We start from the raw sequence: 25,141 nt of genomic DNA, 5'->3' as shown, positions 1-25,141 counted from the left end.
TGGGGGCATAGGGCATTTCTGGAGTGGCGTTAAGGGGGCATTTAATAGAGCACTCTGCCTCCTGAAATGCCTTATACCTCCCTATATGCCATTCTGCCCCATAATATGCCTTTTAACCCCCTAAATGCCAGAGTGGCATATAGGGGTATAAGGCATTTCTGGAGGCAGAGTGCTCTATACAATGCCTTTTAACTCCCTTAATGCCACTCTGCCTCCTGAAATGCCTTATACCTCCCTATATGCCACTCTGCCCCATAATATGCATTTTAACCCCCTAAATGCCAGAATGGGATATAGGGGTATAAGGCATTTCTGGAGGCAGAGTGGCACATAGGGGGTCAAAAGGCATACCATGGGGCACAGTGGCATATAGAGGGTTAAAAGGCATATCATGGGCCACAGTGCCATATTGGGGTGGCAAGCCTGGGGGCAGATGTGCGTAACTGGGGGACAGGTTGGAAAATACAAGGAAATAAAAACAAAAAAAAATATTTTTCTCAATCATAGCTTTTATTAAAAAAATAGTTTACATGAATTAACATTTACTGGTAAAACTTTTTTCCTTTGGGGTCGTCTTATATTCAGGCTTTTTCTTTTTTTCCTAATTTAATATTCAGATTTTGGGGGGTCGTCTTATAATCAGGGTCGTCTTATAATCGAGCAAATACGGTAACTATTACCATCTGTTGGTTTAAGGAACGTTTTGGATTTTATCATGTCCTCCTCTATATAGAGTGTAAGATCTAGAAAATTAATTTCTTGAGGGTGAATGCATGATGAAAATTTTAAATTGTATTGGTTGTCATTTATAAAGTCTAAAAACTTATTGAGATCCTCTGGTGTCCCTTTCCATATAATCAGTATATCATCAATGTAGCGCCGCCAGAGGACCAGACCAGTCTATATGAACATTTTCTTATACACAAAAAAGTGAATTTGTTTAAATCACCGTAAATATACATATATATATATATATATATATATATATATATATATATATATATATATATAAAATATCCTTAATCTAAAACGATATGTTATATAATCTGTATATTACAAGAATTAGTGAAATTAGAATCCTGAAAAGCAATATGGTACATTGAGACTTGTACGGTATATTTAACTGTTTAGTTCATCCATACTTCTGACTTCTCTTTCAAACATGCCTATGGCTAGAAGAAAATGCACAATGTATTTAATTTTGTGATCACAGGTGCCATTCAAAGTAGCAATCTTTCTCATGGAGGACATAGATGTAATATTTGTACTTAAACTAATTAACGTCAATCTTGCTTGTGATAATCTACAACAGTGATGGCGAACCTATGACACGCCATTTGGGGTGACACGCGCAGGATTTCATGCGATTCATCCTCGGCTCCTGCACGGCCGCCGAGGATGAAAGAATCTGTGCTGGAGGAACGGGGGGGGGGCGGGACGTGCAGTAGCGTACCTGGGGGGGGGGGCGGTCCGCACCGGGTGCCGCTCATCAGGGGGCACCCCTCCAGAGACGGACAGTAATGTCCGCCGCTGGAGGAGCAGGCTCGCAAGGGAGCGGTATCGGAGGTCTTTAACAGACCACCGGCTCCCTTGAGTGATTTTAAGCCGGTTCAAGGATCTCCCTTGAACCCGGCTTAAAATCACTCATGGGAGCCGGAGGTCTGTTAAAGACCTCCGATACCGCTCCCTTGCGATCCGCGCGGCAACAGCTGTTGTGCGCCGGGGTTTGTTGTCAGATCCCGGCGCACAACACTGAAGCCGCGCCCACCGCTGTCCGTGCCCTCTGAACCCCGTGCCCTCGGAAGAAGACAGAAGAACTGAAGAAGAAGAGGAGCGAAGAGCAGGAAAAGGAGCTGTAAGGAGAAAAGAGGAAAGGTAGGAAAGCATGCTCGATTTTTTGCCGATTTTTGACACACAACGCTAAAAAGGTTGCCCATCACTGATCTACAATCATCTGCCTCTAACTCATACCGGACCCATTCATAAATCAAAAGCATCTTGCTTAATTATATATTATTACACCTTCACAGTGTAATATGGAAATAATTTCATATAGTGCCTATTTCAGGGAATGTTCTAATACTTATATGACTGTAATTACACACCATTTGTACCAGCGTTACAAAAAACCAGCTCCATAAAAACAGATGGTTTCATCTAGTTTCCGTAATTGTTTTGACATGAATTTATGTAACTATGCTTGTAACTAATGCTTCTAGAGTGTTTATTTATTTATTTATTTTTTTACTTAGACCAAACATATTTTAGTCGATTGCCGGTAGGGGATTTCTCATGAATGATCCACAAAATCACATCTCATTATCTGATATTTATGCGTATCTGCTTCCTCTGCTGAAAATATCACATTGCAAGACCTTACGGCAACCATTTCATGATCTGAAGGAGAGTGACTATTAGTTTACAACATCAGTAATGAGACCCTAGAGATTGAGGAACGGTGGTGGAATGGGTCAGAATATAATGCCGAGGGATGTCTTAATCTAGCTTTTTTTCTACAAATATTTCCTTTAGCCACTAGCTCAAATGTTCTGTCCGTTCATGTGTCCAGCTCACAGTAATCTCCCAAACAAAATTACAGGTATGCACAATGCAGTCTATTTTCCTGCTGTGTTATTACTTATTTGTATTATTACTGGAGCCTGATATTGTGCATTATATGCATTGCTATTTTACACCCAACTGGTGCTTTTGCTTCCAGTATGTTATGGTTGATATGCCTGCTTGACTGGAGGTGACTCAATTATGTGTCTCTTTAAATAATGAGAAGTCAAGGTTTCCATGAGGACCGGTATTGGAGAATCTGAGGACAGCTGATTTAGAAAGTTCCCAGGTATGCTCATGTAGTGCACCCTGTGCAACCAGCAGGATAAGGGGCAGGGGCTGGCCCGAGTAATGGCTGCTCGCACTGTGTGCTAATGGAAAGTCTTTGGACAAGGTAAGGCTGTGGAGGATGTTTTCACGTGGGTATGTATTTGTAAGTGGGTCCAAAGGACCGAATAGAAGAGGAATTGTGAAGTTTTAGTTATACCCACTGTAAAAAGAGTAATTAACCATTTCACAGGCCTTCCTACCCGCATCCTGCAAGGTGGGCTCTGGGCAGTCGGAGCCAGAGAGTTCCCAGGTGTGCGGATAAGATAAGGCTGCAGATGCATGAGAATATTTTAATGTGAGTGTGTAAGCGCTAGTTTTACTGGGCCTGTCCCAATCCAAATTGTTTGCCTTACAAAATCCTGCCCTCCATAACATCAAAGCTGAACAACATTTATTCGACCCATCTAGTATGCTTTTTTGCCCATAACAGAAAGGTTCAAACCTTAATCAGCATTCGGCCTGGTCTTGATTCAAAATAGCTATATGCCTATCTGATCCATGTTTAAATTCCCTCACTGTCTTAGCATACATAGTGCTGAGCCTCTGCTTCTTTATTTAGCATACATTGGAACATTAGGGTCCTGGTACCCAGAGCCCTCTTTGTGGGATGCAGGTTGGCGGTGCTGCTGATGTTGGTGAGCAGTCCTGTTGACTTGGTGGGCAGTCCTGTTGACTTGGTGGGCAGTCCTGTTGACATCACTGGGTGGTCCAGCTGGCAGCATGGGTGGGGCTAGCCACACGCCATTGTTGAAGTGGGCAGGTAGTGGGACATGCTGCAACACCGCTCCCATGACCCCAAGCTTCCCTGTAGTGACCCAGGGTACTGGAGAAGCTGCACTTTTGTGTGTTAGCCCCTTCCACTTCCATTTACCTACCACCCTCTAAGTAGGAAATAATATATTTGAACTAAAAGTAATTAATCCCTTTTATGATTTTGAAATAATTACTCATACACATCAATGTTGGGGACAATCAAAACTTTATTATATAATAAAAAAAAACATTGTATGGATAGGGGCAAGGGGACAGAGAAGGAGCTACCTCTGGACTCACAAAGAGTCATTCTTCAGCTCGGAGGAGAGGAAAACCCCCATTTTTAGGAGGAAACCTCTGGGGAACCATGGCTGGAAGAACTACCCTTCCCTCTGGGCACTAAGAGGTTAACTCTGACTACATTAAAACAAAAAAACAACAAACAAAAAAAATAATTATAAATTGTGTTCATCGTTCATGTGTCCAGCTCACAGTAATCTCCCAAACAAAATTACAGGTATGCACAATGCAGTCTATTTTCCTGCTGTGTTATTACTTATTTGTATTATTACTGGAGCCTGATATTGTGCATTATATGCATTGCTATTTTACACCCAACTGGTGCTTTTGCTTCCAGTATGTTATGGTTGATATGCCTGCTTGACTGGAGGTGACTCAATTATGTGTCTCTTTAAATAATGAGAAGTCAAGGTTTCCATGAGGACCGGTATTGGAGAATCTGAGGACAGCTGATTTAGAAAGTTCCCAGGTATGCTCATGTAGTGCACCCTGTGCAACCAGCAGGATAAGGGGCAGGGGCTGGCCCGAGTAATGGCTGCTCGCACTGTGTGCTAATGGAAAGTCTTTGGACAAGGTAAGGCTGTGGAGGATGTTTTCACGTGGGTATGTATTTGTAAGTGGGTCCAAAGGACCGAATAGAAGAGGAATTGTGAAGTTTTAGTTATACCCACTGTAAAAAGAGTAATTAACCATTTCACTGGCTGAGTGCTCAATAATTCTGGTAAACAAATGTTACATCTATGTATCACATTAGAGATACAGCATTTAAATATCCTTAAGGAACCCAAGAAAAAGTGGTAGAATATTTTGTTAAGAATAGCCAAAATGTGTGGTACCTGGACAGCAAAGATGATGGGGAAAAAGATTGCTCAGAGCAATGTTAATATTAACAGAATGAATGAAAAAAAAGCAATAGCATACACCCTTGGTCTTTTTATGAGGGTCAATGGCTCTTTAGGAACCAAACCCATTGGTTCACCTTTCTTTCTTAGATGCCCACTTTTCTATGAGCTCAGAATCATTGGTTTCCCTAAGGAAAGTCTCCAGACGAGCATATCTGGGAACTCTCTGGGTTCCATCTGGAGACTTGGGGTGAAGCACTGTTTCCCTGGATCAGGAAACCCCGGGTCACAGGAGCAGCAATGCGGTACGCCCCACATCATGCCCACTTCTCCTGCATGTTGATGGGATCCACCAATGACATCGGTGGGGCAGGTGATGTCAGGAAGGCCTTCCTACCCGCATCCTGCAAGGTGGGCTCTGGGCAGTCGGAGCCAGAGAGTTCCCAGGTGTGCGGATAAGATAAGGCTGCAGATGCATGAGAATATTTTAATGTGAGTGTGTAAGCGCTAGTTTTACTGGGCCTGTCCCAATCCAAATTGTTTGCCTTACAAAATCCTGCCCTCCATAACATCAAAGCTGAACAACATTTATTCGACCCATCTAGTATGCTTTTTTGCCCATAACAGAAAGGTTCAAACCTTAATCAGCATTCGGCCTGGTCTTGATTCAAAATAGCTATATGCCTATCTGATCCATGTTTAAATTCCCTCACTGTCTTAGCATACATAGTGCTGAGCCTCTGCTTCTTTATTTAGCATACATTGGAACATTAGGGTCCTGGTACCCAGAGCCCTCTTTGTGGGATGCAGGTTGGCGGTGCTGCTGATGTTGGTGAGCAGTCCTGTTGACTTGGTGGGCAGTCCTGTTGACATCACTGGGTGGTCCAGCTGGCAGCATGGGTGGGGCTAGCCACACGCCATTGTTGAAGTGGACAGGTAGTGGGACATGCTGCAACACCGCTCCCATGACCCCAAGCTTCCCTGTAGTGACCCAGGGTACTGGAGAAGCTGCACTTTTGTGTGTTAGCCCCTTCCACTTCCATTTACCTACCACCCTCTAAGTAGGAAATAATATATTTGAACTAAAAGTAATTAATCCCTTTTATGATTTTGAAATAATTACTCATACACATCAATGTTGGGGACAATCAAAACTTTATTATATAATAAAAAAAAACATTGTATGGATAGGGGCAAGGGGACAGAGAAGGAGCTACCTCTGGACTCACAAAGAGTCATTCTTCAGCTCGGAGGAGAGGAAAACCCCCATTTTTAGGAGGAAACCTCTGGGGAACCATGGCTGGAAGAACTACCCTTCCCTCTGGGCACTAAGAGGTTAACTCTGACTACATTAAAACAAAAAAACAACAAACAAAAAAAATAATTATAAATTGTGTTCATCGATCATAAGATGTTGTATATATAATTAAAAAAAAAAAATTCACACGCTTCATGTGCTTCGCAGATCTCTTGCTGGAACGCTGACACTCTGCAAATCTCTTTGCCGGGTAGCCGACACTCTGCAGTTCGCTTTGCCAGGAAGACAGCTGTCTTGGGATGGACCTTCAAAATGGCACTCGGTGGGGAAAACCAGTGTATTACCTGAAGCTTCAATTATGATGTCACAACGATAGCCGACAGAAGAGGTTCCATCCACCACGCAACACGTTTAACCCTTCCACTGCCAGAGTACTGTATGCCACTCACAGCTTTATTTATATAAAAAAATGTGAACAACACAAGATGTCATCCTGCTCGTTATTTTTACATTTTCTTTCCCTGAAATGTTATTATTTAAAGGAAAAATTGTGCTGTAATTATTGAAACCATGAGTACTATTTTTCTTTTAATGTGAGGTGCTGTGATGCTTGACATATGAGAGAGGAGAAACTGAACCTGAAAGGACAGCCTCCGTATTGCCTAAAGTCTCTTTCCTTCCGTTTTGCATCCCTTTCTGTGCACCGTTACTAGACACACTGCAGTCTGTTTAACGCCCGATCCTACTCGGTACACTACTGAGCACTCACGACACCGAAGTGAAGCCCTCCGGCCACCAGGTGTCGCCAGATAAGGACACTCACCTCCTCCTGTTCTTCTGCTTCTCCCACCCCCGTTGCTATAGACCGGCAGTTTGTTTACTTCCGGTCGCAGATCCCTGACGGACGAGCGACCTTCCGCTGCTTTAGGCAAGCGGGCTGTCAATGAGTTTACACCAGTTGTCCGGCTGTCGGCACTGCACATATAAATCACTCTGTGTACCTCAGTAAATTACTGCGATGGCGGCCGGGGAGGAAGAGGATCTGGTACCCGGTGAGTGATGACATGTCCCACGCGTGCTTGCAGTGTGTATTTGTATTAAAAAAACAGGCTAATCGCTTAAAATGAAGCCGTGGGTTTAAAAGGTTCAGGTATTCCACGGGGTTTACGATTTACTCTCCAATTCATCATTCTTTGGGATCCCTAATCGCTTCTTCCACCTAATATCAGTCCCTTCTCATGGACTTCATATTATGATGCATTGTACATCACACATTACTTCGTCACTCACCTGCACAGTGTACACAGAAGACACTCTTTTCCCATTTATTACACATTCGTGTCCTAAGGATTTGTTAACTTTATTGGCTTAATATTGATAAGGAATGACATTATGTATGATGCACACATCATGCTGTCATTCGTTCTCTGGCATACACACACACACACACACACACACAATATATATATATATATATATATATATATATATATATAATATATATAATATATATAATATAAGTGTATATATAGATGCACAGAGGATGCTGCCTTGTTTATTAGGTGTGTGTCAGTATAGCTACACATGGTTTGCAGTGATTTGTTCTAGGTACCTTCTTACCATTTGCCCGTCTTTCCTGGCATAAAACTCAGACTTTAATAAATTGTTGATCTCGTCTTAGATTAAGGATATCTTAATGCCCATCCCATTATCTTAATCATGCGTGGAAATTTTTCTTTTGCCTTGTTGTAGATGCATCACCTAACTTGTCTATATTCGGATATAAATGCAAACTTTTTATTAAATTATTTAGTATTTGTTTAATCTATAGCAAAGGACAGGTTGCTGGTATGCTCGGTAATTTATCTCCAGAACGCCAGTTAAATACTTTTCGCACCGGTGCTTTAACACATAACTCTTGGTTATAGCCCTGGCAATACTGTGTAGCTTCAGTGCATCCACTAAGAGACTCTAGTTCTATTTGTGAACAAAATAAAACTAAGAATCTAAATTAATGAATGGAAGTAATGTTTTTGCATTCTAAATGATGTTATACCTTTTTAACCCAAAAAAAACCCCAAACTTCAAAATGTGTAGTGCTATGGCTCAAAATTTAAAATATATATATTTTTAAATTTCTGTTAATTTTACTTGTAGTTAAGGAAAATAATAATTGAAAAAAAAACGTTCTTATGCCAGATGATGGGGTATAAAATTCCCTGATTTTAATTCAATCTGGGATCTTCAGATTATGTTACAAAGATTAAAGCTCTAAAATCGTCTTGTTTAGTCTCCATCTTCAATTAGTCCAGTCTATATGAACATTCTCTTATACACAAAAAAGTGAATCTGTTTAAATCACTGTAAATATACATACATATATATATATAAATATATAAAATATCCTTAATCTAAAACGATATGTTATATAGGGCTGCAACTAACGATTATTTTAATAATCGATTAGTTGGCTGATTATTTTGTCGATTAATCGATTAATCGGATAAAAAAAATACATTATTTTAAATTGAAGAAAAATTGCAATAAAAAACGTACAATTTACACTTTCATCTCTTTATTGCAATGGCCTCTCTCTATTCACCTTCTTATTTTACTGACATAATAATAAATGCTACAAGAACCCAAACACAGTGTTTCTCAAACTAGGTTTTAATACAAAGTTATTAGTAAATATTAATTCATATGTTAACTATTTTTCATATTTAATAAAAACTGAGAAAAAAGCCTTGTTTAAATTTTTTTCTTTACCAAACAGTTATGCACATCTGACCCCCAGCTTGCCACTCTGCCCCCATATATGCCTTATACCTCTTATATGCCAGATTCCACTGTGTCCCCTGATATGCCACTGTGCCCCTGATATGCCTTATACTCCTTATATGCCAGTGATATGCAACTGAGCCCCCTGATATACCTTTTGCCCCAGATGTGTTTTATGCCCCCCTGAAATGCCTAATATCGATATGTCTTATACCCCCTATATGCCACTGAGCCCCCTGATATACCTTTTACCCCCAGATATGTTTATGCCCCCCTGATATGCCTAATATCCATATGCCTTATACCCCCTATATGCCCTAAAAATTCATAATACCCCCCATACACCACTATAACTCACCCATACACCACTCTGGCTCCGCCCCCTCCCATACACCACTCTGGCTCCTCCCCCTCCCATACACCACTCTAGCTCCTCCCCCCTCTAATACTCCACTCTGCCTCCTCCCCCCTCCCATACATCACTTTGGCTCCTCCCCTCCCATGCATCACTTTGCCTCCTCCCCCTCCCATATTCCACTCTGGCTCCTCCCCCTCCCATACACCACTCTGCCTCCTCCCCCTCCCATACATCACTTTGCCTCCTCCCCCTCCCATACATCACTTTGCCTCCTCCCCCTCCCATACATCACTTTGCCTCCTCCCCCTTTCCATACTCCACTCTGCCTCCTCCCCCTCCCATACTCCACTCTGCCTCCTCCCCCCTCCCCCCTCCCATACTCCACTCTGCCTCCTGTGAACCTCCGTTTCTGACAAGACACTAGGGAGCCGGGTAGAGAGGCAGAGTGGCGTATGAGAGGGGGAGGAGCCAGAGTGGTGTATTGGAGGGTGGCTCCCATACACCCCTCTGACTCCTCCCCACTCCCATACACCGCTCTGCCTCTCTACCCGGCACCGTTACTGACAGGCACTTTCCCTGCAGCTTCATAGAAGCCACAGTGTAAGTGAAGGGCAGTAACGGAGTCTGTCTGTGCGATGCAGACCCTCACCGGCTGTCAGAGAGGATGATTCTCTGTCAGCCGGTGGGGGTCTGCATCGCACAGACAGACTCCGTTACTCACCTTCACTTACACTGAGGCTTCTATGAAGCTGCAGGGAAAGTGCCTGTCAGTAACAGTGCCGGGTAGAGAGGCAGAGCAGTGTATGGGAGGGGGGAGGAGGCAGATGGGAGGGGGAGAGAGACGGAAGTGAGAGACCGGCCGACAGTGAGGGGAATCCAGGTCTCCTGCAGCGTTACGGGGGATCTGGATTCCGGTGTTATAATCCGATCTCTGTTTGAGATCGGATTATTATAAGGAGAGGAGTTTTTCATAGCATTTGCTCTGAAAAAAACCTTTTTATAATCGATAAAAATCGATCCGATTAATCGATAATTATCGATTAGTTGTTTCAGCCCTAATGTTATATAATCTGTATATTACAAGAATTAGTGAAATTAGAATCCTGAAAAGCAATATGGTACATTGAGACTTGTACGGTATATTTAACTGTTTAGTTGATCCATACTTCTGACTTCTCTTTCAAACATCCAACAGCAAATAGTGGAGCGCATATACATGGGGGAACAAAAAATAAAATACTAATAGTGTAATACGTAAAATAAACGATATATTAATGAGGTGTAAGATCGACTCACAAATGGGCTGGATATATGAAGCTCATCAAACGGACTCTGAATACACTTGATGTATAATAAGTCTTGAAAGCTGTAAAACCAAGGAGAACCAAGATGGTGCAATATCTTTAAGCCGCAAAACGAATAAATAAAAATTGCACTTACAAAGATGAAGTAGCACAACTCAAAGAGTAATGTGCACAAGCTAAATCAATTGGATACTCCGGTAGACAGCTATAAACTTCCAACTTTATTAGTCTCGACGCGTTTCGCCGATATCACGTCGGCTTCTTCAGGAGACAATAAACAAATAATAAAATCAAACTCAATAAAACCAAATAAAATCAAAGTAAAATGTTATTGGAGTCCGTAGTCCATATTATATGGGTGCTTCCGGGTACGTCACAACGTTGTATCCGTAGAGGGCCGAGTCTCGTCGTTATCCCGTCTTTGTACGTCATGACGCCACTACGTCCCTGTACGTCTCCACAGGAACCCTCATTCGCCGTTATGATCTCCGTGGACGGCGAACACAGTCAATGTGCACTTGCAAGTCAAAGGAGGAAGAATACAGCCATAGCTCGCTTAGAGGTCCCGGGACGAAGCATACTTAAAACAGAACGGACATATTTCCCTTTTGCATCCCACAAATAAAAAAGACTTGAATAAGAAACATGCTCTGTGTGTCTTACTAACTGACAAAAGTATAAGTCTATATATATCTAAAATATAAGTTTATATAAATAGATCCATATGTGACATATACCAGTCTATAAAAATGGAGATAAGAGTAAGAGGAAGAATTAAAAAACTATAGACGGTACCACAAATAAGAGGATAATACACAATCTCAGGTAAGTGATATGCAAAAACTAATGTACTTATCATTATAAAGTGCATTATTTTATATATATAAGGTGCATTATTTATTAAAAGGTGCATTATTTATTGAAAGTGCATTGTTTTTTCTATTATGCAATGGACAATTCCATCATGAAAAGGAGTAGTTCATAACTAATAAATCATTCCAGGTAAGTAAATATAAAAAAGTGCAAATGCAAAGCTTATAAGCCAACATGATAAAGTGCATTACATCTCATTCAAATGTGTCTCAGTGCTTAAAATGTGGATTTTTTTTTTTATTCATTAATAAATGCTAGAATGTCCAGGTCAGTATTTAACCCCCCCCCCCTTTTATGTGTCTGAAATTTAAAGATCCACTCTGTCTCTTTCTTCGCCAAAAGCTGTATCAAGTCTCCACCTCTCCAATGGGGTGCGGCAAGATCTATTCCTATCACCCTAAAATCAGCCAAGGAAAAATCCTTACAAGTGTTACAGTGTTTGGGAACACTGTGTTTTAGGCTATTGTTGCGTATACCCCCGAGGTGTTCGAGGCCTCTAACTTTCAGCTCCCTTGTGGTCCGTCCGATGTACTGGATCCCACAACTGCATTCTAAGAGGTAGATGACGTTCTTAGACCCAGTAGCGTACCTAGCGGGGGGCGGGGGGGGGCGGTCCGCACCGGGTGCCGCTCATCAGGGGGGTGCCAACTTGCCGACACCCCTCCAGAGACGGACAGCAATGTCCGCCGCTGGAGGAGAAGGCTCGCAAGGGGGCGGTATCGGAGGTCTTTAACAGACCTCCGGGAGCCGGGGGTCTGTTAAAGACCTCCGATACCGCTCACTCGCGATCTGCGCGGCAACTGCTGCTGTGCGCCGGGGTTTGTTAGATCCCGGCGCACAACACTGAAGCCGCGCCCACCGCCGTCCGTGCCCTCTGAACCAGGAAGAAGACAGAAGAAGAGGAGCGAAGAGAAAGAAAAGGAGCTGACTGCTGTAAGAAGAAAAGAGGAAAGGTAGGAAATCATTCAGTTAGAGTGAGAGTGGATTGGTAAGTGTGGATTGGTAAATGTGGATTGGTATGTGTGGAATCTGTGGATTGGTATGTGTGGAATCTGTGGATTGGTATGTGTATTGGTAAATGTGGATTGGTAAGTGTGAAATCTGTGGATTGGTAAACGTGGATTGGTATGTGTGGAATCTGTGGATTGGTATGTGTGGAATCTGTGGATTGGTATGTGTGGATTGGTAAGTGTGGATTGGTAAATGTGGATTGGTATGTGTGAATTGTTAAGTGTGGATTGGTATGTGTGGAATCTGTGGATTGGTAAGTGTGGATTGGTAAGTGTGGATTGGTATGTGTGGAATCTGTGGATTGGTATGTGTGGAATCTGTGGATTGGTATGTGTGGATTGGTATGTGTGGAATCTGTGGATTGGTGTGTGTGGTATGTGTGGGATCTGTGGATTGGTATGTGTGGAATCTGTGGATTGGTATGTGTGGCATCTGGAATGGTAAGTGTGGATTGGTAAATGTGTGAGAGTGATGGGTGTTATGCTGTACCATTTCCAATGTCTTTTTCATTATATAATTATGCACTCTCACACATTTACCAATCCACACTTACCAATCCACACTTACCATGCTGTTCCATACAGTGGCAGAGCTGGGAGACAGAGGCCTTGCACCCCCACACCAGGACTTCTGAAAGGTAAGTGAACTTCAAAGGGGGGAGAGGGTAGATAGTTAGGGGGGGTAGATAGGGAGAAGGGAGTGAGATGGGGGGGATAGGGGGTAGATAGGGAGAAGGAAGTGAGAAGGGCTAGATAGGGCAGAAGGGGTGAGAATGTGTAGATAGGGAGAAAGGAAGGTAGCAAGAATATTGAAATAAAGAGTCAGAATGAGAGCGAATGGATTAATGTGTGGATGAATTGTGTGAATGAGTGAGAGATTTAAGGGATTTGTGAGAATGCATCAATGAATATGTGTAAATAATTTGTGTGAAAGAATAAATTATTGTGTGAATGAAAGTGAATTAGTGAGTGACTGTAAAAGTGTTTGTGTTAATCATAGGTGTATAGTTGATTTGTCAAAAAGGCAAAGATGGTATAAGCAGGGTGTTTATGGGACAAAGATGGCACAGGTAGCGTGTTTATGAGACAAAGATGGCGTACACTCGGCTGTTTGGGAACAATGCTGACTCATGCTGGGCTGTTTGGGGGCAAATATGGCACGTCCTATGTGTGTGTAATTTGGGTGCTGGTCAGGTTCTATGTGGGCAATGTGGACGCCGTTTTTTTTGGAGGGTTATTAAAGAAAGCACTATTATATGTTCAGTAAATGTTATTTAAACGTGTTTATTTTACTTATAAATTATTAATTTATTTTTTCAGATTTCTTGTTGTTTACAGTTTACAAATTGGTTCAATAAATATTCTTGCCAACATAATTTTGTAGATGTCTTTACATTTTGGGGGGGGGTGCCACTTACAGGATCCGCCCCGGGTGCCAAATACTCTAGCTACGCCCCTGCTTAGACCCACAGTGAATAAAATGCCTAATGTTATATTCTTTCTTGGTGATAGAGCATTTGAACTTAGTGATTTTTTTTATCTTGTTTTAAACACGTCCTACAAAGCTTGCATCTCCCGCATCTGTAAAACCCTGGATTTTTCTTTTTAAGAAAGGAGTTATCTTCCTTTATGGTTTCCGTCACTAGGGGCAGAACGCTCGGGGCCAGAATTGATTTCAAACTTTCAACCTTCTTATAAATTATATTCGGTTTTTCTGGGAGGTGATTTTTTAAGACGTTATCTTGGTGCAAAATAGGCCAGCATTTTTTTATTGCCTTTTTAATTTCAAACGCCTTATCATTATATTTTGTTAAGAGCGCAAAATCGAACGTTTTCTTAGATTTATGTTCCCTTTCTCCCAGAAAAAAATCCCTCTTTTTCTTTATTGTACAATCCAGGTGTTTTTGTAAAAGCTCTTTCTCTCTAATAATTTCTCTCTAAATTTATCCATTAATAATCCGCTTTGAGTTAAAAAAATCATTGTCCTTAGTGCAATTCCTGCGGATATGTGCGAATTGTCCTTTAGGGACATTCTGCAACCAGTGTGGGGGATGGCAGCTGGCGTAGTCAATATACCGTATTTGCTCGATTATAAGACGAGGTTTTTTTCAGAGCAAATGCTCTGAAAAATACCCCTTGTCTTCTAATCGGGGTCGTCTTCTAATCAGACCTCCAAATAGAGGTCTGATTAGGAGACTAAGATCCAGATCCCCCGCACCGCTGCAGGGGACCTGGATCCTCCTGTCTCACCCCCCCCCATCACACACACACTTACCGGTGCTTCCTGCTGTGTTGCCGGGGCAGCGGGTTGACGTCCACGCGATCCGCGCAGACAACGTCCGCTGCAGCCGGAAGGAGGTGTGGCTAGCAGCGGGGGTTGTCTGCGTCCTTCGCGTAGACCTTCCCCGGCTGTCAGAGACCAGAGTTCCCCGCACCGGTGCGGGGAACTCTGATCTCTGACCCCTGACAGCCGGGGAAAGTATACGCGACGGACGCATACAAACCCCCGCTGCCAACTCCACCTCCTTGCGGCTGCAGCGGAAGGCGACGTCAACCCGCTACCCCGGCTGGAAGCACCGGTAAGAGAGGGCTGAGGGGGGAGAGAGGGGGATGAGAGAGGGGAAGGGGGGGAGCGAGAGAGAGTGTGTGTGTGTGTGTGTTAAATGGGGGTATGTTAAATGGGGGTATAGGGTGTGTGTGTGTGTGTTAAATGGGGGCATAGGGCATTTCTGGAGTGGCGTTAAGGGGGCATTTAATAGAGCACTCTGCCTCCTGAAATGCCTTATACCTCCCTATATGCCATTCTGCCCCATAATATGCCTTTTAACCCCCTAAATGCCAGAGTGGCATATAGGGGTATAAGGCATTTCTGGAGGCAGAGTGCTCTATACAATGCCTTTTAACTCCCTTAATGCCACTCTGCCTCCTGAAATGCCTTATACCTCCCTATATGCCACTCTGCCCCATAATATGCATTTTAACCCCCTAAATGCCAGAATGGGATATAGGGGTATAAGGCATTTCTGGAGGCAGAGTGGCACATAGGGGGTCAAAAGGCATACCATGGGGCACAGTGGCATATAGAGGGTTAAAAGGCATATCATGGGCCACAGTGCCATATTGGGGTGGCAAGCCTGGGGGCAGATGTGCGTAACTGGGGGACAGGTTGGAAAATACAAGGAAATAAAAACAAAAAAAAATATTTTTCTCAATCATAGCTTTTATTAAAAAAATAGTTTACATGAATTAACATTTACTGGTAAAACTTTTTTCCTTTGGGGTCGTCTTATATTCAGGCTTTTTCTTTTTTTCCTAATTTAATATTCAGATTTTGGGGGGTCGTCTTATAATCAGGGTCGTCTTATAATCGAGCAAATACGGTAACTATTACCATCTGTTGGTTTAAGGAACGTTTTGGATTTTATCATGTCCTCCTCTATATAGAGTGTAAGATCTAGAAAATTAATTTCTTGAGGGTGAATGCATGATGAAAATTTTAAATTGTATTGGTTGTCATTTATAAAGTCTAAAAACTTATTGAGATCCTCTGGTGTCCCTTTCCATATAATCAGTACATCATCAATGTAGCGTCGCCAGAGGACCAGACCAGTCTATATGAACATTTTCTTATACACAAAAAAGTGAATCTGTTTAAATCACCGTAAATATACATACATATATATATATATATATATAAAATATCCTTAATCTAAAACGATATGTTATATAATCTGTATATTACAAGAATTAGTGAAATTAGAATCCTGAAAAGCAATATGGTACATTGAGACTTGTACGGTATATTTAACTGTTTAGTTCATCCATACTTCTGACTTCTCTTTCAAACATGCCTATGGCTAGAAGAAAATGCACAATGTATTTAATTTTGTGATCACAGGTGCCATTCAAAGTAGCAATCTTTCTCATGGAGGACATAGATGTAATATTTGTACTTAAACTAATTAACGTCAATCTTGCTTGTGATAATCTACAACAGTGATGGCGAACCTATGACACGCCATTTGGGGTGACACGCGCAGGATTTCATGCGATTCATCCTCGGCTCCTGCACGGCCGCCGAGGATGAAAGAATCTGTGCTGGAGGAACGGGGGGGGGGGGCGGGACGTGCAGTAGCGTACCTGGGGGGGGGCGGTCCGCACCGGGTGCCGCTCATCAGGGGGCACCCCTCCAGAGACGGACAGTAATGTCCGCCGCTGGAGGAGCAGGCTCGCAAGGGAGCGGTATCGGAGGTCTTTAACAGACCACCGGCTCCCTTGAGTGATTTTAAGCCGGTTCAAGGATCTCCCTTGAACCCGGCTTAAAATCACTCAAGGGAGCCGGAGGTCTGTTAAAGACCTCCGATACCGCTCCCTTGCGATCCGCGCGGCAACAGCTGTTGTGCGCCGGGGTTTGTTGTCAGATCCCGGCGCACAACACTGAAGCCGCGCCCACCGCTGTCCGTGCCCTCTGAACCCCGTACCCTCGGAAGAAGACAGAAGAACTGAAGAAGAAGAGGAGCGAAGAGCAGGAAAAGGAGCTGTAAGGAGAAAAGAGGAAAGGTAGGAAAGCATACAGTGAGACTGGATTGGTATGTGTGTGGATTGGTATGTATGTGTGGATTGGGGTATATGTGTGGATTGGGGTATGTGTGTGGATTGGTGTATGTGTGTGGATTGGTGTATGTGTGTGGATTGGTGTATGTGTGTGGATTGGTGTATGTGTGTGGATTGGTGTATGTGTGTGGATTGGTGTATATGTGTGTGGATTGGTGTATATGTGTGTGGATTGGTGTATGTGTGTGTGGATTGGTGTATGTGTGTGTGGATTGGGGTATGTGTGTGGATTGGTATGTGTGTGGATTGGTATGTGTGTGGATTGGTGTATGTGTGTGGATTGGTGTATGTGTGTGGATTGGTGTATGTGTGTAGATTGGTTTATGTGTGTGGATTGGTGTATGTGTGTGGATTGGTGTATGCGTGTGGATTGGTATGCGTGTGGATTGGTAAATGCGGTTTGGTAAGTGTGTGAGAGTGATGGGTGTTATGCTGTACCATTTTTGTAGTTTAAACTATAAATTGCGCAAAATTATGTTTTTTTGTCGAAGTGACACACCATGCGAGTTATGCTCGATTTTTTGCCGATTTTTGACACACCACGCCAAAAAGGTTGCCCATCACTGATCTACAATCATCTGCCTCTAACTCATACCGGACCCATTCATAAATCAAAAGCATCTTGCTTAATTATATATTATTACACCTTCACAGTGTAATATGGAAATAATTTCATATAGTGCCTATTTCAGGGAATGTTCTAATACTTATATGACTGTAATTACACACCATTTGTACCAGCGTTACAAAAAAACAGCTCTATAAAAACAGATGGTTTCATCTAGTTTCCGTAATTGTTTTGACATGAATTTATGTAACTATGCTTGTAACTAATGCTTCTAGAGTGTTTATTTATTTATTTATTTTTTTACTTAGACCAAACATATTTTAGTCGATTGCCGGTAGGGGATTTCTCATGAATGATCCACAAAATCACATCTCATTATCTGATATTTATGCGTATCTGCTTCCTCTGCTGAAAATATCACATTGCAAGACCTTACGGCAACCATTTCATGATCTGAAGGAGAGTGACTATTAGTTTACAACATCAGTAATGAGACCCTAGAGATTGAGGAACGGTGGTGGAATGGGTCAGAATATAATGCCGAGGGATGTCTTAATCTAGCTTTTTTCTACAAATATTTCCTTTAGCCACTAGCTCAAATGTTCTGTCCGTTCATGTGTCCAGCTCACAGTAATCTCCCAAACAAAATTACAGGTATGCACAATGCAGTCTATTTTCCTGCTGTGTTATTACTTATTTGTATTATTACTGGAGCCTGATATTGTGCATTATATGCATTGCTATTTTACACCCAACTGGTGCTTTTGCTTCCAGTATGTTATGGTTGATATGCCTGCTTGACTGGAGGTGACTCAATTATGTGTCTCTTTAAATAATGAGAAGTCAAGGTTTCCATGAGGACCGGTATTGGAGAATCTGAGGACAGCTGATTTAGAAAGTTCCCAGGTATGCTCATGTAGTGCACCCTGTGCAACCAGCAGGATAAGGGGCAGGGGCTGGCCCGAGTAATGGCTGCTCGCACTGTGTGCTAATGGAAAGTCTTTGGACAAGGTAAGGCTGTGGAGGATGTTTTCACGTGAGTATGTATTTGTAAGTGGGTCCAAAGGACCGAATAGAAGAGGAATTGTGAAGTTTTAGTTATACCCACTGTAAAAAGAGTAATTAACCATTTCACTGGCTGAGTGCTCAATAATTCTGGTAAACAAATGTTACATCTCTGTATCACATTAGAGATACAGCATTTAAATATCCTTAAGGAACCCAAGAAAAAGTGGTAGAATATTTTGTTAAGAATAGCCAAAATGTGTGGTACCTGGACAGCAAAGATGATGGGGAAAAAGCAATGGGGAAAAAGATTGCTCAGAGCAATGTATACACCCTTGGTCTTTTTATGAGGGTCAATGGCTCTTTAGGAACCAAACCCATTGGTTCACCTTTCTTTCTTATATGCCCACTTTTCTATGAGCTCAGAATCATTGGTTTCCCTAAGGAAAGTCTCCAGACGAGCATATCTGGGAACTCTCTGGGTTTCATCTGGAGACTTGGGGTGAAGCACTGTTTCCCTGGATCAGGAAACCCCGGGTCACAGGAGCAGCAATGCGGTACGCCCCACATCATGCCCACTTCTCCTGCATGTTGATGGGATCCACCAATGACATCGGTGGGGCAGGTGATGTCAGGAAGGCCTTCCTACCCGCATCCTGCAAGGTGGGCTCTGGGCAGTCGGAGCCAGAGAGTTCCCAGGTGTGCGGATAAGATAAGGCTGCAGATGCATGAGAATATTTTAATGTGAGTGTGTAAGCGCTAGTTTTACTGGGCCTGTCCCAATCCAAATTGTTTGCCTTACAAAATCCTGCCCTCCATAACATCAAAGCTGAACAACATTTATTCGACCCATCTAGTATGCTTTTTTGCCCATAACAGAAAGGTTCAAACCTTAATCAGCACTCGGCCTGGTCTTGATTCAAAATATCTATATGCCTATCCGATCCATGTTTAAATTCCCTCACTGTCTTAGCATACATAGTGCTGAGCCTCTGCTTCTTTATTTAGCATACATTGGAACATTAGGGTCCTGGTACCCAGAGCCCTCTTTGTGGGATGCAGGTTGGCGGTGCTGCTGATGTTGGTGAGCAGTCCTGTTGACTTGGTGGGCAGTCCTGTTGACATCACTGGGTGGTCCAGCTGGCAGCATGGGTGGGGCTAGCCACACGCCATTGTTGAAGTGGGCAGGTAGTGGGACATGCTGCAACACCGCTCCCATGACCCCAAGCTTCCCTGTAGTGACCCAGGGTACTGGAGAAGCTGCACTTTTGTGTGTTAGCCCCTTCCACTTCCATTTACCTACCACCCTCTAAGTAGGAAATAATATATTTGAAGTAATTAATCCCTTTTATGATTTTGAAATAATTACTCATACACATCAATGTTGGGGACAATCAAAACTTTATTATATAATAAAAAAAAACATTGTATGGATAGGGGCAAGGGGACAGAGAAGGAGCTACCTCTGGACTCACAAAGAGTCATTCTTCAGCTCGGAGGAGAGGAAAACCCCCATTTTTAGGAGGAAACCTCTGGGGAACCATGGCTGGAAGAACTACCCTTCCCTCTGGGCACTAAGAGGTTAACTCTGACTACATTAAAACAAAAAAACAACAAACAAAAAAAATAATTATAAATTGTGTTCATCGATCATAAGATGTTGTATATATAATTAAAAAAAAAAAAATTCACACGCTTCATGTGCTTCGCAGATCTCTTGCTGGAACGCTGACACTCTGCAAATCTCTTTGCCGGGTAGCCGACACTCTGCAGTTCGCTTTGCCAGGAAGACAGCTGTCTTGGGATGGACCTTCAAAATGGCACTCGGTGGGGAAAACCAGTGTATTACCTGAAGCTTCAATTATGATGTCACAACGATAGCCGACAGAAGAGGTTCCATCCACCACGCAACACGTTTAACCCTTCCACTGCCAGAGTACTGTATGCCACTCACAGCTTTATTTATATAAAAAAATGTGAACAACACAAGATGTCATCCTGCTCGTTATTTTTACATTTTCTTTCCCTGAAATGTTATTATTTAAAGGAAAAATTGTGCTGTAATTATTGAAACCATGAGTACTATTTTTCTTTTAATGTGAGGTGCTGTGATGCTTGACATATGAGAGAGGAGAAACTGAACCTGAAAGGACAGCCTCCGTATTGCCTAAAGTCTCTTTCCTTCCGTTTTGCATCCCTTTCTGTGCACCGTTACTAGACACACTGCAGTCTGTTTAACGCCCGATCCTACTCGGTACACTACTGAGCACTCACGACACCGAAGTGAAGCCCTCCGGCCACCAGGTGTCGCCAGATAAGGACACTCACCTCCTCCTGTTCTTCTGCTTCTCCCACCCCCGTTGCTATAGACCGGCAGTTTGTTTACTTCCGGTCGCAGATCCCTGACGGACGAGCGACCTTCCGCTGCTTTAGGCAAGCGGGCTGTCAATGAGTTTACACCAGTTGTCCGGCTGTCGGCACTGCACATATAAATCACTCTGTGTACCTCAGTAAATTACTGCGATGGCGGCCGGGGAGGAAGAGGATCTGGTACCCGGTGAGTGATGACATGTCCCACGCGTGCTTGCGGTGTGTATTTGTATTAAAAAAACAGGCTAATCGCTTAAAATGAAGCCGTGGGTTTAAAAGGTTCAGGTATTCCACGGGGTTTACGATTTACTCTCCAATTCATCATTCTTTGGGATCCCTAATCGCTTCTTCCACCTAATATCAGTCCCTTCTCATGGACTTCATATTATGATGCATTGTACATCACACATTACTTCGTCACTCACCTGCACAGTGTACACAGAAGACACTCTTTTCCCATTTATTACACATTCGTGTCCTAAGGATTTGTTAACTTTATTGGCTTAATATTGATAAGGAATGACATTATGTATGATGCACACATCATGCTGTCATTCGTTCTCTGGCATACACACACACACACACACACAATATATATATATATATATATATATATATATATAATATATATAATATATATAATATAAGTGTATATATAGATGCACAGAGGATGCTGCCTTGTTTATTAGGTGTGTGTCAGTATAGCTACACATGGTTTGCAGTGATTTGTTCTAGGTACCTTCTTACCATTTGCCCGTCTTTCCTGGCATAAAACTCAGACTTTAATAAATTGTTGATCTCGTCTTAGATTAAGGATATCTTAATGCCCATCCCATTATCTTAATCATGCGTGGAAATTTTTCTTTTGCCTTGTTGTAGATGCATCACCTAACTTGTCTATATTCGGATATAAATGCAAACTTTTTATTAAATTATTTAGTATTTGTTTAATCTATAGCAAAGGACAGGTTGCTGGTATGCTCGGTAATTTATCTCCAGAACGCCAGTTAAATACTTTTCGCACCGGTGCTTTAACACATAACTCTTGGTTATAGCCCTGGCAATACTGTGTAGCTTCAGTGCATCCACTAAGAGACTCTAGTTCTATTTGTGAACAAAATAAAACTAAGAATCTAAATTAATGAATGGAAGTAATGTTTTTGCATTCTAAATGATGTTATACCTTTTTAACCCAAAAAAAACCCCAAACTTCAAAATGTGTAGTGCTATGGCTCAAAATTTAAAATATATATATTTTTAAATTTCTGTTAATTTTACTTGTAGTTAAGGAAAATAATAATTGAAAAAAAAACGTTCTTATGCCAGATGATGGGGTATAAAATTCCCTGATTTTAATTCAATCTGGGATCTTCAGATTATGTTACAAAGATTAAAGCTCTAAAATCGTCTTGTTTAGTCTCCATCTTCAATTAGTCCAGTCTATATGAACATTCTCTTATACACAAAAAAGTGAATCTGTTTAAATCACTGTAAATATACATACATATATATATATAAAATATCCTTAATCTAAAACGATATGTTATATAGGGCTGCAACTAACGATTATTTTAATAATCGATTAGTTGGCTGATTATTTTGTCGATTAATCGATTAATCGGATAAAAAAAATACATTATTTTAAATTGAAGAAAAATTGCAATAAAAAACGTACAATTTACACTTTCATCTCTTTATTGCAATGGCCTCTCTCTATTCACCTTCTTATTTTACTGACATAATAATAAATGCTACAAGAACCCAAACACAGTGTTTCTCAAACTAGGTTTTAATACAAAGTTATTAGTAAATATTAATTCATATGTTAACTATTTTTCATATTTAATAAAAACTGAGAAAAAAGCCTTGTTTAAATTTTTTTCTTTACCAAACTGCCCCCAGTTATGCACATCTGACCCCCAGCTTGCCACTCTGCCCCCATATATGCCTTATACCTCTTATATGCCAGATTCCACTGTGTCCCCTGATATGCCACTGTGCCCCTGATATGCCTTATACTCCTTATATGCCAGTGATATGCAACTGAGCCCCCTGATATACCTTTTGCCCCAGATGTGTTTTATGCCCCCCTGAAATGCCTAATATCGATATGTCTTATACCCCCTATATGCCACTGAGCCCCCTGATATACCTTTTACCCCCAGATATGTTTATGCCCCCCTGATATGCCTAATATCCATATGCCTTATACCCCCTATATGCCCTAAAAATTCATAATACCCCCCATACACCACTATAACTCACCCATACACCACTCTGGCTCCGCCCCCTCCCATACACCACTCTGGCTCCTCCCCCTCCCATACACCACTCTAGCTCCTCCCCCCTCTAATACTCCACTCTGCCTCCTCCCCCCTCCCATACATCACTTTGGCTCCTCCCCTCCCATGCATCACTTTGCCTCCTCCCCCTCCCATATTCCACTCTGGCTCCTCCCCCTCCCATACACCACTCTGCCTCCTCCCCCTCCCATACATCACTTTGCCTCCTCCCCCTCCCATACATCACTTTGCCTCCTCCCCCTCCCATACATCACTTTGCCTCCTCCCCCTTTCCATACTCCACTCTGCCTCCTCCCCCTCCCATACTCCACTCTGCCTCCTCCCCCCTCCCCCCTCCCATACTCCACTCTGCCTCCTGTGAACCTCCGTTTCTGACAAGACACTAGGGAGCCGGGTAGAGAGGCAGAGTGGCGTATGAGAGGGGGAGGAGCCAGAGTGGTGTATTGGAGGGTGGCTCCCATACACCCCTCTGACTCCTCCCCACTCCCATACACCGCTCTGCCTCTCTACCCGGCACCGTTACTGACAGGCACTTTCCCTGCAGCTTCATAGAAGCCACAGTGTAAGTGAAGGGCAGTAACGGAGTCTGTCTGTGCGATGCAGACCCTCACCGGCTGTCAGAGAGGATGATTCTCTGTCAGCCGGTGGGGGTCTGCATCGCACAGACAGACTCCGTTACTCACCTTCACTTACACTGAGGCTTCTATGAAGCTGCAGGGAAAGTGCCTGTCAGTAACAGTGCCGGGTAGAGAGGCAGAGCAGTGTATGGGAGGGGGGAGGAGGCAGATGGGAGGGGGAGAGAGACGGAAGTGAGAGACCGGCCGACAGTGAGGGGAATCCAGGTCTCCTGCAGCGTTACGGGGGATCTGGATTCCGGTGTTATAATCCGATCTCTGTTTGAGATCGGATTATTATAAGGAGAGGAGTTTTTCATAGCATTTGCTCTGAAAAAAACCTTTTTATAATCGATAAAAATCGATCCGATTAATCGATAATTATCGATTAGTTGTTTCAGCCCTAATGTTATATAATCTGTATATTACAAGAATTAGTGAAATTAGAATCCTGAAAAGCAATATGGTACATTGAGACTTGTACGGTATATTTAACTGTTTAGTTGATCCATACTTCTGACTTCTCTTTCAAACATCCAACAGCAAATAGTGGAGCGCATATACATGGGGGAACAAAAAAGAAAATACTAATAGTGTAATACGTAAAATAAACGATATATTAATGAGGTGTAAGATCGACTCACAAATGGGCTGGATATATGAAGCTCATCAAACGGACTCTGAATACACTTGATGTATAATAAGTCTTGAAAGCTGTAAAACCAAGGAGAACCAAGATGGTGCAATATCTTTAAGCCGCAAAACGAATAAATAAAAATTGCACTTACAAAGATGAAGTAGCACAACTCAAAGAGTAATGTGCACAAGCTAAATCAATTGGATACTCCGGTAGACAGCTATAAACTTCCAACTTTATTAGTCTCGACGCGTTTCGCCGATAGCACGTCGGCTTCTTCAGGAGACAATAAACAAATAATAAAATCAAACTCAATAAAACCAAATAAAATCAAAGTAAAATGTTATTGGAGTCCGTAGTCCATATTATATGGGTGCTTCCGGGTACGTCACAACGTTGTATCCGTAGAGGGCCGAGTCTCGTCGTTATCCCGTCTTTGTACGTCATGACGCCACTACGTCCCTGTACGTCTCCACAGGAACCCTCATTCGCCGTTATGATCTCCGTGGACGGCGAACACAGTCAATGTGCACTTGCAAGTCAAAGGAGGAAGAATACAGCCATAGCTCGCTTAGAGGTCCCGGGACGAAGCATACTTAAAACAGAACGGACATATTTCCCTTTTGCATCCCACAAATAAAAAAGACTTGAATAAGAAA

The 25,141-nt window shown here is 42.4% G+C and overlaps 2 long non-coding RNA genes across 2 annotated transcripts; both read left to right on the top strand.

Annotated features, from left to right (window-relative positions):
* The first annotated feature begins 7,000 nt into the window (after positions 1 to 7,000).
* Positions 7,001 to 11,132, top strand: LOC128474989 (uncharacterized). Its single transcript, XR_008346419.1, has 2 exons — positions 7,001 to 7,097; positions 10,952 to 11,132. It is a non-coding gene; the product is annotated as an uncharacterized LOC128474989 (long non-coding RNA).
* A 9,886-nt stretch (positions 11,133 to 21,018) lies between these two features.
* LOC128474988 (uncharacterized) lies at positions 21,019 to 25,141 on the top strand. Its single transcript, XR_008346418.1, has 2 exons — positions 21,019 to 21,115; positions 24,961 to 25,141. It is a non-coding gene; the product is annotated as an uncharacterized LOC128474988 (long non-coding RNA).

The sequence above is a fragment of the Spea bombifrons genome, chromosome 2 (genome assembly GCF_027358695.1).
Source record: "Spea bombifrons isolate aSpeBom1 chromosome 2, aSpeBom1.2.pri, whole genome shotgun sequence".
In the NCBI taxonomy this organism is placed as follows: Eukaryota; Metazoa; Chordata; class Amphibia; order Anura; family Pelobatidae; genus Spea; species Spea bombifrons.
This window is presented reverse-complemented; position numbering and strand designations above follow the sequence as displayed.